We start from the raw sequence: 12,663 nt of genomic DNA on the forward strand, positions 1-12,663 counted from the left end.
TGATACTATGTTTAGTTCCAATAATCACTGCGCTAACTTTACGGTTGCGTGGTGGAATAACAAAGAACGCGGGATCAATTTATCTAGTGTGCATTAGTCAAATTGCTCATGGAAATTCTCGTAGATTTACCTGGTATATAATAATTTATTTGAAAAACTTGAAACGCCAGTAATAGTAGTTGCGGGTATATTTTTTTTGTTACGCGATGTTTTTGTTCGTTTATTATGTCAATATGAATAATGTATTTTGGGGGTCTAGTCCAAATTTTATACGTGCTCTCTCGAGATCGGAAAAGGAGTAATAAAATGTGTGAAGCATGTGCGGTCGAACTCAAAATAAAAGAGCAAATCTATGCTGGTACGTAATATAAAAAGTATAACTGGGATATGGGCGAGAGTTGAGGCGGTCCCCTGATGGCACTAATCCTTGTTTTATTACCTACACGAACGGATTTAATGATTGAATGCATATCCACTACAGACGGCACTTACTATAGGTATAAATGTGGCGGGTAGCCATCATACAACGCAAGATAATTGACAGATGCCTGAATCTCGCTTACGACATTTTCAAGATAAAGCGCATATTTAGAAGTTCCAAACAACAACATTCGGACCGTCGGTCTAGTCTACCGAGCAATATCACCCGCTCGGTGGAAGATCTTCCCTTTGTCGTTAAGCCTCCCAAACTGGTGACCTGCGACGGAACAATTGCAGCTTTCACACTTCATCATCAGCGCATCAAGAACTTCGGCTACCACAATACCCGCATTCTCGCAGATAAAAGCAAGTCATCGACAGTCGTCCCACAGCAAGCCAGCATCGCAGCCTCAACAGGACCATCGCAGCCGACTCATCGCGCTTCCTGGTCCTACGGCACGCACCTACACTGCCTCATCATGCAGCATTCAAGCTCAGACTCGACTCACCGCAGACTTCGAGCAGCACTGGCGACAATCACGCAGCATTCAAGCTCAGTTTTGACTCACCGCAAAGTTCGAGCAGCACTGGCACTTGCAAGCTAATCTCAGTACGGACAACGCTAACTAAATGACACGACCTCCGGTCTCGGAGGGGGGTGATGTGGCGGGTAGCCATCATACAACGCAAGATAATTGACAGATGCCTGAATCTCGCTTACAACATTTTCAAGATAAGCTTGCATATATACAAGTTCCGAACAACAAATTCGGACCTTCGGTCTACCGAGCAAATATCACCCGCTCGGTGGAAGATCTTCCATTTGTCGTTAAACACCCCCAAATAAATTATCCTTAATTAAAAAATTTAGCAAGAGCCACAGTTTGGTTTTCAAATTAAATCAATACCAAAATAAAAATGTTTTTTAGTAACCAATCTACAAATTGTAACTGACTGTAGTTTGGGATGTTTTTTTTACATGAGAGCTTTAGCCGAGTTTTGCAGTGGCATTACTATTTAAGAGAACATTATTCGAATTTAGGTTTAATTTTTAATTTGTTTCATACATCAAACTAAAGTTGATTGCAATGAAAAAGTTCACTCATACATTGTCGTTGTTTAAGAGAACTGTGTCATTAAATATAGTTTTTATTTTTATTTTTTATTGCTTAAATCCACGCATCTCACGAGCTCACAGCCCACTCGGTGTTAAGTGGTTACTGGAGCCCATAGATATCTACAACTTAAATGCGCCACCCACCCTGAGATATAAGTTCTAAGGTCTCAAGTATAGTTACAACGGCTGCCCCACCCTTCAAACCGAAGCGCATTACTGCTTCACGGCAGAAAAATAGCTTAATAGTTAAATAGTTAAGTTTTATTTTGTTTTATAATAATAAAAAATATGTGTTCTATTTCGAACTGTGTGTCATAATCGAACCTATATTAGAAGAGCGGATGTGGATCTCCTGCGATACAAGGTGCACTTAGATCGCGGAGAAATTAATTATATTTAAATCATAAGTTTGTTGAAAATAAACAAATGAAAAAGGCATTAGTCTCATATTATGATTAATGTGGGTAGGATGAAATGAAATGTTACTCATTTCGCAATATTGGGCTGTGTGCTTACTGCGAGTTTTTTAAGGTTCTCGATAGTGTAAAAGTTGCACCGTTTGAAAACAGCGCCTCTAGCGGCCAACGTAGGCAAACGTTCCAACTTCATACAAATCTGAGTTAACTTTTACGCTATCGAGAACGTTAACCAGCTCGCACTAAGCATACTGATGTGGTCGTGTGAAAGTTACAGTAACACTGTTTATTCACTAATTAATTTGCATTATTGTTTTCTAAACTCGAAATAAAAATAGATTTATGATTGTAATCGTAATATCGCTTAAGTCGTCTGCTGGATCTTCGATAATGACAATAAATATACATCTTGATTTCGACTACGGCGACTAATTTCTGTTTTACTTTTATAACTACTTGTTATGCAAGAGGTCGTAGCTTGAAGCATGATTGAATTTTTATTCTTAAGTATTTATCACATATAGCTCACGACATCTGTGTCGATGAAGGGATTTTGTTTCTCATTGCATTTTTCAGTGTGTGTATCACGTTTTTTTTTATTGCTTAGATCGATGGAAGAGCTCACAGGTCACATGGTGTTAAGTGAGGTCTTAGTATAGTTACAACGGCTGCCCCACCCTTCAAACCGAAACGCATAATTACGCAAATTACAATTTGCAGGTATGATTTTTATTACACGATGTTATTCGTTCACCGTGGAAGTAAATCGAGAACATTTGTTGAGTACGCATTTCATTAGGAAAATTGGTACCCGCCTGGGATTCGGACACTGGTGCATCGATCAACACGAATGTACCGGACGTCTTATCCTTTAGGCCACGGGTATTCCCGTTCCTGAAGATTTTTTCGAAGTGACATTATCAACTACAACACACACCATCTTCCAGATCAGGGCTCATTCTTTTCACCTGGAGCTACTGAATCCACCAACAGAGATCGTTTTTTAAAGTCCTATCCGATACTGGAATGTAATTCCATTCTCTAAATGTTCCTTTATTCAAAGAACCAAGTAGAATTATTCGAAGAACCAAGTGAGGATTTTAGGCCAAAGTGCTACACATAGATAGATTTAGTAGCAATACAACCATGCAAGAAGTCGTAGATCGTAGTTGAATAGAAAGGTAGAAGTATTAGGATAATGACAAAAAAATGCTTTAAATGAACAATATGTTGACTTTTGCTTCCGAGCTTTAAGACCAATCATAACACACTGAAGGCCAATATAAAATTAAGGCAGCATTTCGAAATACTCTCAAAATCTTAATCCAGATCAAATCGAATTTGAACCAAATGGAAAATCTCTTACATCCGTGCTCGATGTATTTTCATTAGAATTTTGAACAATGTGCACAAAGGAATAATATTCAAATTTACTATTTTGGAGTTCCTATTCTATTGTATAATTTCCACAACGATACTGACGTCACTAATGATGTTACATTATTTGAAATCAACCGAGACGACTCCAGTTATAACAGAAAAATAGCGTAGTGCCTTTGCGGATCCCATGGCTTCCGTTGTACGAGGGCTGCACTAAAAGTATCGGGAATGGAATAGTTCCACTGTTCCTGTCATATTAAAATCTTTTTAATTGAAAACTCCTTAGTTTTAAAAATCGAATACCATTTATTTATTTAAAAAAAGATTCTCGGTCTTGTCACGAGGTTTTGTCAAACTTGTTTAGTCGTTGAGAAAATGGAGTTGACTCGAGAAAATTCAAGAGCGATGATTTATTATGACTTTCGAAGTGGTTTAACACAAAAACAGTGTGTTGACCGGATGATTTCTGCATTTGGTGATGAAGCCCCATCCAAAACCACAATTTATCGCTGGTTTGCTGAGTTTCAACGTGAACGTGTTAAGCTCAGTGATGATACCCGTCAAGGTCGTCCAAAAACTGCAGTCACCCAAGAAAACGTTGATGCTGTGCGTAAGCTGATTGAGGAAGATCGACATGTGACATACCGCGAAATTCAGGTAACTTTAGACATTGGCATGAGTCAAATACAAATAATCTTGCATGAACAATTAGGTGTAAAAAAGTTGTTTTCCCGATGGATACCGCATTCGCTCTATGAAGAGCAAAAAGCGGCTCGCGTTACTTGGTGCGTCAGAACTCTCGAAAGATTCCACGCAGGATCCTCAAATGCTGTATGCAACATTGTATCAGGTGACGAATCCTGGATATATGCGTACGAACCCGAAACAAAAACCCAGTCACGAGTTTGGGTGTTCGAAAATGAGTTAAAGCCAACAAAAATTGTTCGTTCACGGAGTGTTGCAAAAAAAATGGTGGCCACGTTTGTCTCCAAAACCGGCCATGTTACGACTATTCCTCTTGAGGGACAAAGAACGGTTAATGCAGAATGGTAGGCTAGCATTTGTTTGCTACAGGTCGTTTCTGAACTCCGTAAAGAGAACTGCAACCGCCGCATCATCCTCCATCACGACAATGCGAGTTCTCACACCGCGCACAGAACAAAAGAGTTTTTAGAGCAAGAAAACATAGAATTATTAGACCATCCGCCGTACAGCCCCGACCTAAGCCCTAATGATTTCTATACTTTCCCTAAAATAAAGAATAAATTGCGTGGACAGAGATTTTCATCACCTGAAGAAGCTGTGGACGCCTACAAAACGGCCATTTTGGAGACCCCAACTTCCGAATGGAATGGTTGCTTCAATGATTGGTTCCATCGTATGAAAAAATGTGTCAAATTTCGCGGAGAATACTTCGAAAAGCAATAAATACATTTTTAAATAGTAATGTTGTGTCACTTCGTTAATTCCCGAAATTTTCAGTGCCGCCTATGTATTTATCAATGGCACATGTCATCACCAGTTGGGTTTTGTTCGTTTCATCCTAATTAAATTTCAATTATCTACGCAAGAGGCCAAAGATCAAACTCAGGCCCTAAGTGCCTCACAGTGCTACTGGTGGTAAGGCAAACTGTAGCTTATGATAAATACGTTTGAAGTCGTTATGGCCTAAAAAAAAAACTACCCCGTATACTTGTGTCGAGTAATGCCACTATGCCGATTTTCAAATCACGATCGAGATGGCAATAAAAATATACATACTCACACACGTTCACTACTTCGATAAAATATTAATATCGTGTAAGAAAAACTTCCAAAAATTTGCGTCATTACTGATGGTAAGGCATATTGTAAGCCCGCACGAGTAGGTACACCACCATCTTGACTGTTTTTGCCGCGAAACTGCTATTCGTTCGATTTTGAAGGACTGGAAAAGGGATCTCGTTTACCTGTGTATGTAAGAAAAGAAAAACATTGATGTCATTTTATTAACGATTTACAATGTTAATATATATTGCCAACAGTCTGCCGATCACAATAATCATTAACATAATAAATACGCAAGCACATACAACTACAAAACAAAGATAACAAAGAAACGTAATACGTGTCCAGTCTCGTAATTGAACGAAAAAGGCAAAGGAAGTCTTGAGTGGCAAAGGGAACGAGAATGTTTGAAGTCATGTATTTTTTGTTATTGCTCTAGATATATTTTTTTGTTTTCTGACAACCAAATAACTGACACAAAACTATCTGGTCTGGTGACAAGATCTCATTTCGTGTTATCAATATAAAAAAAATATTTAAATGTAAAAGAGTAAATAGGTTGATTATGTAAGCAACAAAACTGTGATTTCTGGGTGTGAAACATCTTTCGTGTAGAATTTGCTCAATAAGAAAATGTCATGGACTTACACGACACCGAATAACCTTTAGTTAAAGAAAAAATTCAAGTCTATCTCTGTATTTAAACTAAGCTTATAGACAATAATACACATAAAACATAAAGATATTTGAGAGGGCGTTGTGGTCTCCGTAAAAAGTTCACGTCGCAGAACTCATGTTACCTATTATTACATCCACGAAGCGTTTAGGCCAAATTCGTGTCGTGGCTTTTATGACAGACAGCCAGAACGATTCAATCAATTCAATATAATCAGCGAGTCAATGACATATGAAAGTTTAGGGGAAGCTTCATCTTAAATCTTAGGTCCTACTTCTTAGATCAGCTTACTTGACCTTAAGACTGATTCGGTGGTGTAGTAGACAGCGCCTCTTACTGTTGCACTGAGGATCGTGGGTTCGATTGTCACAAACATTGTCCAAACATTCGTGTGATGAACAGGTTTGTGTGCGTGTTTGTCTTTATCTGTGTGTTTATAATCTATATTTATTTATTTATTTATTCAACTTAATGCACATAAGTACAATGGCGGACTTAATGCCTGAGGCATTCTCTACCAGTCAACCAAGGGTGGTGTAGAGAATCTTGTGGTAGGTGCATAACTTAATGTGAAACAACCAAACTACATTATACAATATATAAACACATACACGGTATATATATATATATATATATATATATAATCACACAAACAACGTACACAATTTTATATCATGATAATAATATAAAATTTACACATATATCTATATATAATCTCTATCATATACTCACATATTCACATACATATTCATATACACACTTAAACACAACTTAAAAATATAACAAAGAAATAGAACCACATATACATATACATACAGTACAAGAAAATAGTATATTGCACAGAACACACATTGCAAGTCAAATTGTTAAGTTTTTAAGTTTCTCCAGAAAAAGTTGGCGTACCTTTATTTTGAAAGTTAGGCGATCAGTGATCATCCTAACATTAAGAGGAAGTGAATTCCAAAGTTGAACAGATTGAACTACGAAAGACGAACGGACTAAACTAGAGTTGTGCGTGGGACAGTGAAGGAGTAAATTATTAGAGGAACGCAAGTCCTTATCGTGCGAAGAATGTAAATATTTAAAGTACTGAGTCAGATAGGAGGGAGGAGTTGGGCATGTTAGTATAGAATGAAGCGCAGTAAGAGCATGTAGATTGCGGCGCTCGCGTATAGGAAGAAAATTTATTTCGGAGCGGTAAGTAGACACGTGGTCATACTTGCGAAGATTAAAAATGAAACGAATGCAGTTGTTGAGAAGGCGGTCGAGTTTGTTCAAAAGGTCTGCATTCAGGTCAAGATAGCATACATCGCCATAGTCAATTATGGGCAGGATTAAAGCTTGAACAAGCATCAACTTTATCTTGAAAGGGAGAAAGTTCTTGAAGCGATAAAGGGCACGCAGAGATCCAGTAACCTTCCGACTAACATTCAACACCTGTACCGCCCAATCAAGTCCAGAATCCATATACAGTCCAAGGTTTTTGACTGATGGGCTCAAAGGTATAATTGCTCCATTATAAGTTACGGGTGGGAGTGAGCTAAAATCTAATCGTCCCAACAAACGGGGACTACCAATAATAATCGCCTGACATTTGGTTGGATTGACCGTCAAACCAAATCTACCAGACCAATCGCATATAGCCTCTAGATCCCCATTCACTCTGCGAACCGCTTCAGACACACAGTCCACAGTAGCCTGCGAGTACAGCTGTAGGTCGTCAGCGTACAGGTGATACGAACACTGAAGGGACTGAGTTATGAGATTGATAAATAGAGAGAAAAGCAAAGGGGAGAGAATTCCGCCTTGAGGGACACCAGTATCTAGATCACGCCATGAAGACGAAGACTCATCAATGCGGACCGATTGCTGGCGCCCTCGAAGATATGATGTAAACCATTTCAGCACCTCAGGCGAAATCATAAGATAGGACAGGATAGATAAAAGGATTTCGTGACTGACGGTATTAAAGGCATTAGAGAAGTCGACCAAAGCCAACAATGTGACTTTAGTATCCTCCATTCCAGCCCTACCATCGCCTGTCACTTTGAGGAGAGCGGAGATGGTGCTGTGGCCTGGTCTGAAGCCAGACTGTAGAGAGTTTATTAAACCATACTTATGAACAAACTGGGACAGTTGGCTATGTACACAGGCCTCCAACACCTTGGACAGAAAAGGGAGAATCGATATGGGACGGAAATGAGTAGGAAGAGTCGGATTAGAGACTTTGGGTAAGGGAATCACAAATGCTTTGCGCCACTGTACAGGAAAAGTACCAGAGGACAAAGATGAATTGATTAAATGTTGTAACGATGGAAGAAGACAATCGAGAATCAGCACTATCATCTGGCGGCTCACTCCGTCGTGACCTACAGCATTGGATCTTATAGAGAGGATTATCTTTTTGATCTCACCCATAGATACCGTGGAAAATTTAAAGGGGTCGATATTTGGAGGGGATAGTCCTTCCAGAAACTCCACAGTACGGCGCGTAGACTGGTGATCCAACGGGATACTTGTAGTAAAGTGCACATTGATATCATCCAGTCCAATTGCCGACTGAAAGCTGTATTGACGTTGTTTGCCAATACCTAGAGTTCCGAGGAACTTCCAGATATTAGCAACTGAAGAAGACGATATATTATGTAGAAAGTAGCGGCGTTTAGCATTTCGTATCACCTGGTTACACCGGTTTCTCGCAATTTTATAAGAAGCCCAATTGTCATCGCATCGGTCCCTCCGGAATTTACGAAAAGCTCTATCTCTACGCCGCATACACATACGCACACCTCTCGTTATCCATGGAGCTGGAGGACGCTTCATCTTCACCTTCCTAACAGGCGCATGGATATCATACAAGTTAAGGATAGTTTCATTAAAAATACGCACTTTATCATCTACAGAAGGTGTGGCCATGAAATCATCCCATTTTAATTCTGACGCATCCTTTTGCAACTGATCTAAATTTAAGCGTTTGAAACTACGTATGCTCATAAGCCTAGGTTGGGACTTCGGAGGACTTAAGGAGTAAGAGAGGAAAATGAGGTCATGATGAGAGAAGCCAGGTGCGGGATATTGACCATGAGATGATACAAGGGTGGGAGAGGAAGTAAGAATTAGATCAAGCCAGGTGTCATTCCCATCACTGTTCCAATGAGTGGCTTGTAGAGGCAGGACTTGAAGATTAGCAGATTCGACGATAGCCAAGAGTTTACAGGATCGAGGTGAATGAACTGCAAGGTCGGTGTTGAAATCACCCATAATGACGTGATGTGAATATTTTGAGCCTAAGGATTCCAGAATTGGTTCGAGACTGGAGAAGTAATCTACAGTGGGAGGACAATAAACAACACCCAGCACTAATTTAACTCCCTTAACGGAAACTTCCAAAAAAAGAAACTCAGCAGAGGTTGAACAGTTTGGTGGAGAACAGTCGAGGATTTTATAAGAAAAAACACTGCGAAGGTAGATAGCAACGCCGCCGCCTCTCCTATCAACACGATCATTCCGAATCAAATCGAAACCAGGAAGAGGATAACTAGTGGAAAGAAGATGAGGCTTTAGCCAGCTCTCGGATATCAGCACAGCATGAACGTCAGTATTATCAAAACTTTCCAGAATTTCACTATAATGACTGGGCACACTTTGCGCATTAATGTGACATAAATTTAGTAGGCCCGAATTTTTGCTAAAACATCGTCGTACACAGTCACCAAGAGTACCAGTTACTGAACAAAAACTATCCTCATTTAACGAAGAAACAGGAGAAAGAGATTCATTGGCAGAAAGATAAAGGTCGTCACATGAATTACTCATAAATTAATCAATGCAATACAAATACAATGCACAATTTAAATATATATACTATTATCCTATATAGAAAACAAATTTTATAAAAGTTATTGATAACTTAAAGCAAATGCAATGAGTTCAAAAACAAAAAACAAAAAGCTGATATCTCTGCACCACCCGCCAGCCAATACATACCGTATACATAATAAAAATAACAATAAAAATAACAATACAGATTATTTTCAGCACACAAAATCAAAACAAAAAAAAAAAAAATTATAACAAACTATAACAACAATGATATGTACAAAATAAACCAAGAAAATATTAGAATAAAAAAAAAAAAAAACAAAAGAAAACTTAGAACTTTGAGTAAAATGGAATGCAAATTAAGTTACATTAATATTTACTCTGTGATTCACTAAGCTGCATCAATGTCAATTTGACAGACTAGGTGTCAGACGCCAATCTGACGACATGATCAGACGTCAGTGCTTAGCTATGCATTATTACAAAAATCATGTTGTTATTAAAAATAGTAGTTTATATATAATATTAATAACAATAACAATAATGATGATTATAAATTAAAACACTAAGTACACAACCAATGCACCGCAAATCAGTGATTACATTAATTATTAATTTGCATATGATTGAAAACTAAAAACAAACTGTATGGTGGGTAAGGCAAAAATTGAAGGAAGAAGCAATAAAAATAATAATTACAAATTAAAATAAAATTGAAAAATGCAATTTAAATTTCGATCGTTACGAAATAATGGCATTACAATAACTGACCAACACATTAAAAAAATAACAATGTATGTAGGTACAGTGGGATAGACACTTTCACACATACTATAACAAATACACTAATGCTTTCGAAGCCTTGTGGTTGTGCTCTTTGTTTTCACTGTATCGCTCTCAATGCTTTTAGCTGCCGAAGGTTCTTTTATAATTTTGGGGTATCTGGAAACTAGGTGATTCAAGTCGTCCATCGTAGTAAGTTTCTGCCTACTTCCATCGGGTAACTTGATTATGATTTTAGCATCTTGAGTCCAGCAAGCATGCATTCCAAAATGCTGCCGACCTTTGCTAAAAACCACCTGCCTGGTTTTGGTCAAAAACTCCTTGACTGAGATGGGTGAACCTTTTAATTTAGATTTAGCCCTCCACACACCTATCTTGGTATCTAAACTGGAAAACCTTACCAGGATTGGACGATGATGATCTTTATTTTGTGAGCCGATCCTATGACATACATTTATATCTGAAGCAGAAATACCTTTCAGTTCCAACTGCTTATGTGTAATATCTAGAACAATTTTATTACAGTCTTCTTTTTCGACTTCTGGAATGCCCATAAAGATGATAGCTTTTCTTCTGTGTCTGGTCTCAATAATATCTAACATTTGGGAACATTCATTGATTTGTTGCCGGAGAAGATGAAGCATTGAGAAAACTAGCTCTCTGAATGTCCTAAATTCTTCAGAAATTTTTGAAATAGTTTCCTTTGCAGGGGCAGTATTGTTGAGTTGTGCTTCAAGGTCAGCCATTCTTCTTGAGAAGCATTCTTCGAGGGTAGCTTGTGCTGCTTCTATTGTAGCCAGCTGTGACATGTTGCTTAATCCTTCAATTCCAACCTCACAACTTATGAGTGTGCAGAAACTGGCAGGTAGCTAATTATTAAAACTTAGCTTCCATAAAAACTGTCACAAACATTTGTGTGGTCTTCTTATGTTTAGTTTTAAAGAATTGTTAAAAAAAAAATGTCAAAAATATTATTAAATTGAATAAAATTCACTTTTCGACTTGAGAACGCTTGTATTCTTTTCCACACCTACCCGCGAATGTGTATGTGTATATTATTCAAACGTTTATAAGTACTAGTTTCTGGTACCCATAACACAAGGAATTCTAATCGTTCTACGTGATTTGCTCCCAGTTACATTCTCTTAATATACATAAATTACGTGTTGTTTGTCCGTGATGGACACCTAAACTACTGAACCGATTTTAACTTTTTTTTTTTTTAAATATCTCTTTTGTTCCAACTTAGGCCATAGGATGGTTTTTATTTCGATGGTCGAAATATTTATTTATTAACAATAAAATGATTTCTTATGTTGATTATTGTTATTAATTGTAAGTTTCATAAGTCACCTTAAATCAGTTTTTACAGACAATTTTAATACTGTCTGACATTAATATCTCATAGGTGGCGCTGTGTTAAAAATATCAACGTTTCACATAAGCTACAATTTAACGGCATAAACAACACGTGTTGCTGAGGCTAAAGTATAAGTGAAATTTATTTCGTAGTAATCGCAATACAGTGAAATCCAATTGTCCTTACTTTATTAATTTTTTGTATTAGCATAGCCGGCCACGAGTTATTTAGAAACAAAAACCTTAGCCACAGCAACGTGTGGCCGGGTCTGCTAGTATATAAGTAGTTATATATTATATAACTTGATTTTGTGATTTTGAAAAAGTAAGGAAGTTAATTAATGAATTAATAATATAATAGCTTCCATAAACATCAGAGCTGTTCCTAAACAAATGAATTAATAATATTTAATGGACCTCCTCGACCTTTCCTTTAATTACACGTTACTTCAACCTAGACGAAAGTTATTTGATTAGACGTGTTACCTCTGGGCTTTTTTAGTCTTCAATTACACGGATGTTTTTACCTGATTTTCTCTTCTTTTTTAAATAATTTTTGTTATTTTATAAATTCTACTCGGTCCGTTGCCGTGGCATAACTAAAAAAAGTGTTTGAAGAGTTTTAATGCAATTTATTTAGCTTAGAACCTTTTTCTAACTAAGCATAGTCGCAAATATGGCGTACATCATCAGCCCGAAAATGATTCCACTGGGGATTACTCGGTAATCCCGAGATAAACGAAGCGAGGAGAGGCAGAAATGTTTTCTTTAAATCAATTTTATTTTGAAATTGTCGTTTTATTGTTTTATGTCGTCGTAATTATTTTGTCATCAGAAAAAATATTCAATTATTATTTTATATAAAATTATAACTCGTCGTAGTCTAAAGGGTAAGGCACCTACCACCCGGTGTCTTGTATACA

General features: G+C 37.5%; 1 long non-coding RNA gene across 1 annotated transcript; it reads left to right on the plus strand.

Annotated features, from left to right (window-relative positions):
• The first annotated feature begins 10,032 nt into the window (after positions 1-10,032).
• Positions 10,033-11,390, plus strand: LOC149500342 (uncharacterized). Its single transcript, XR_016325089.1, has 2 exons — positions 10,033-10,573; positions 11,091-11,390. It is a non-coding gene; the product is annotated as an uncharacterized LOC149500342 (long non-coding RNA).
• Positions 11,391-12,663: the final 1,273 nt, after the last annotated feature.

This window comes from Bombyx mandarina, chromosome 22 (genome assembly GCF_030267445.1).
Source record: "Bombyx mandarina strain Sakado chromosome 22, ASM3026744v2".
Classification (NCBI taxonomy): domain Eukaryota; kingdom Metazoa; phylum Arthropoda; class Insecta; order Lepidoptera; family Bombycidae; genus Bombyx; species Bombyx mandarina.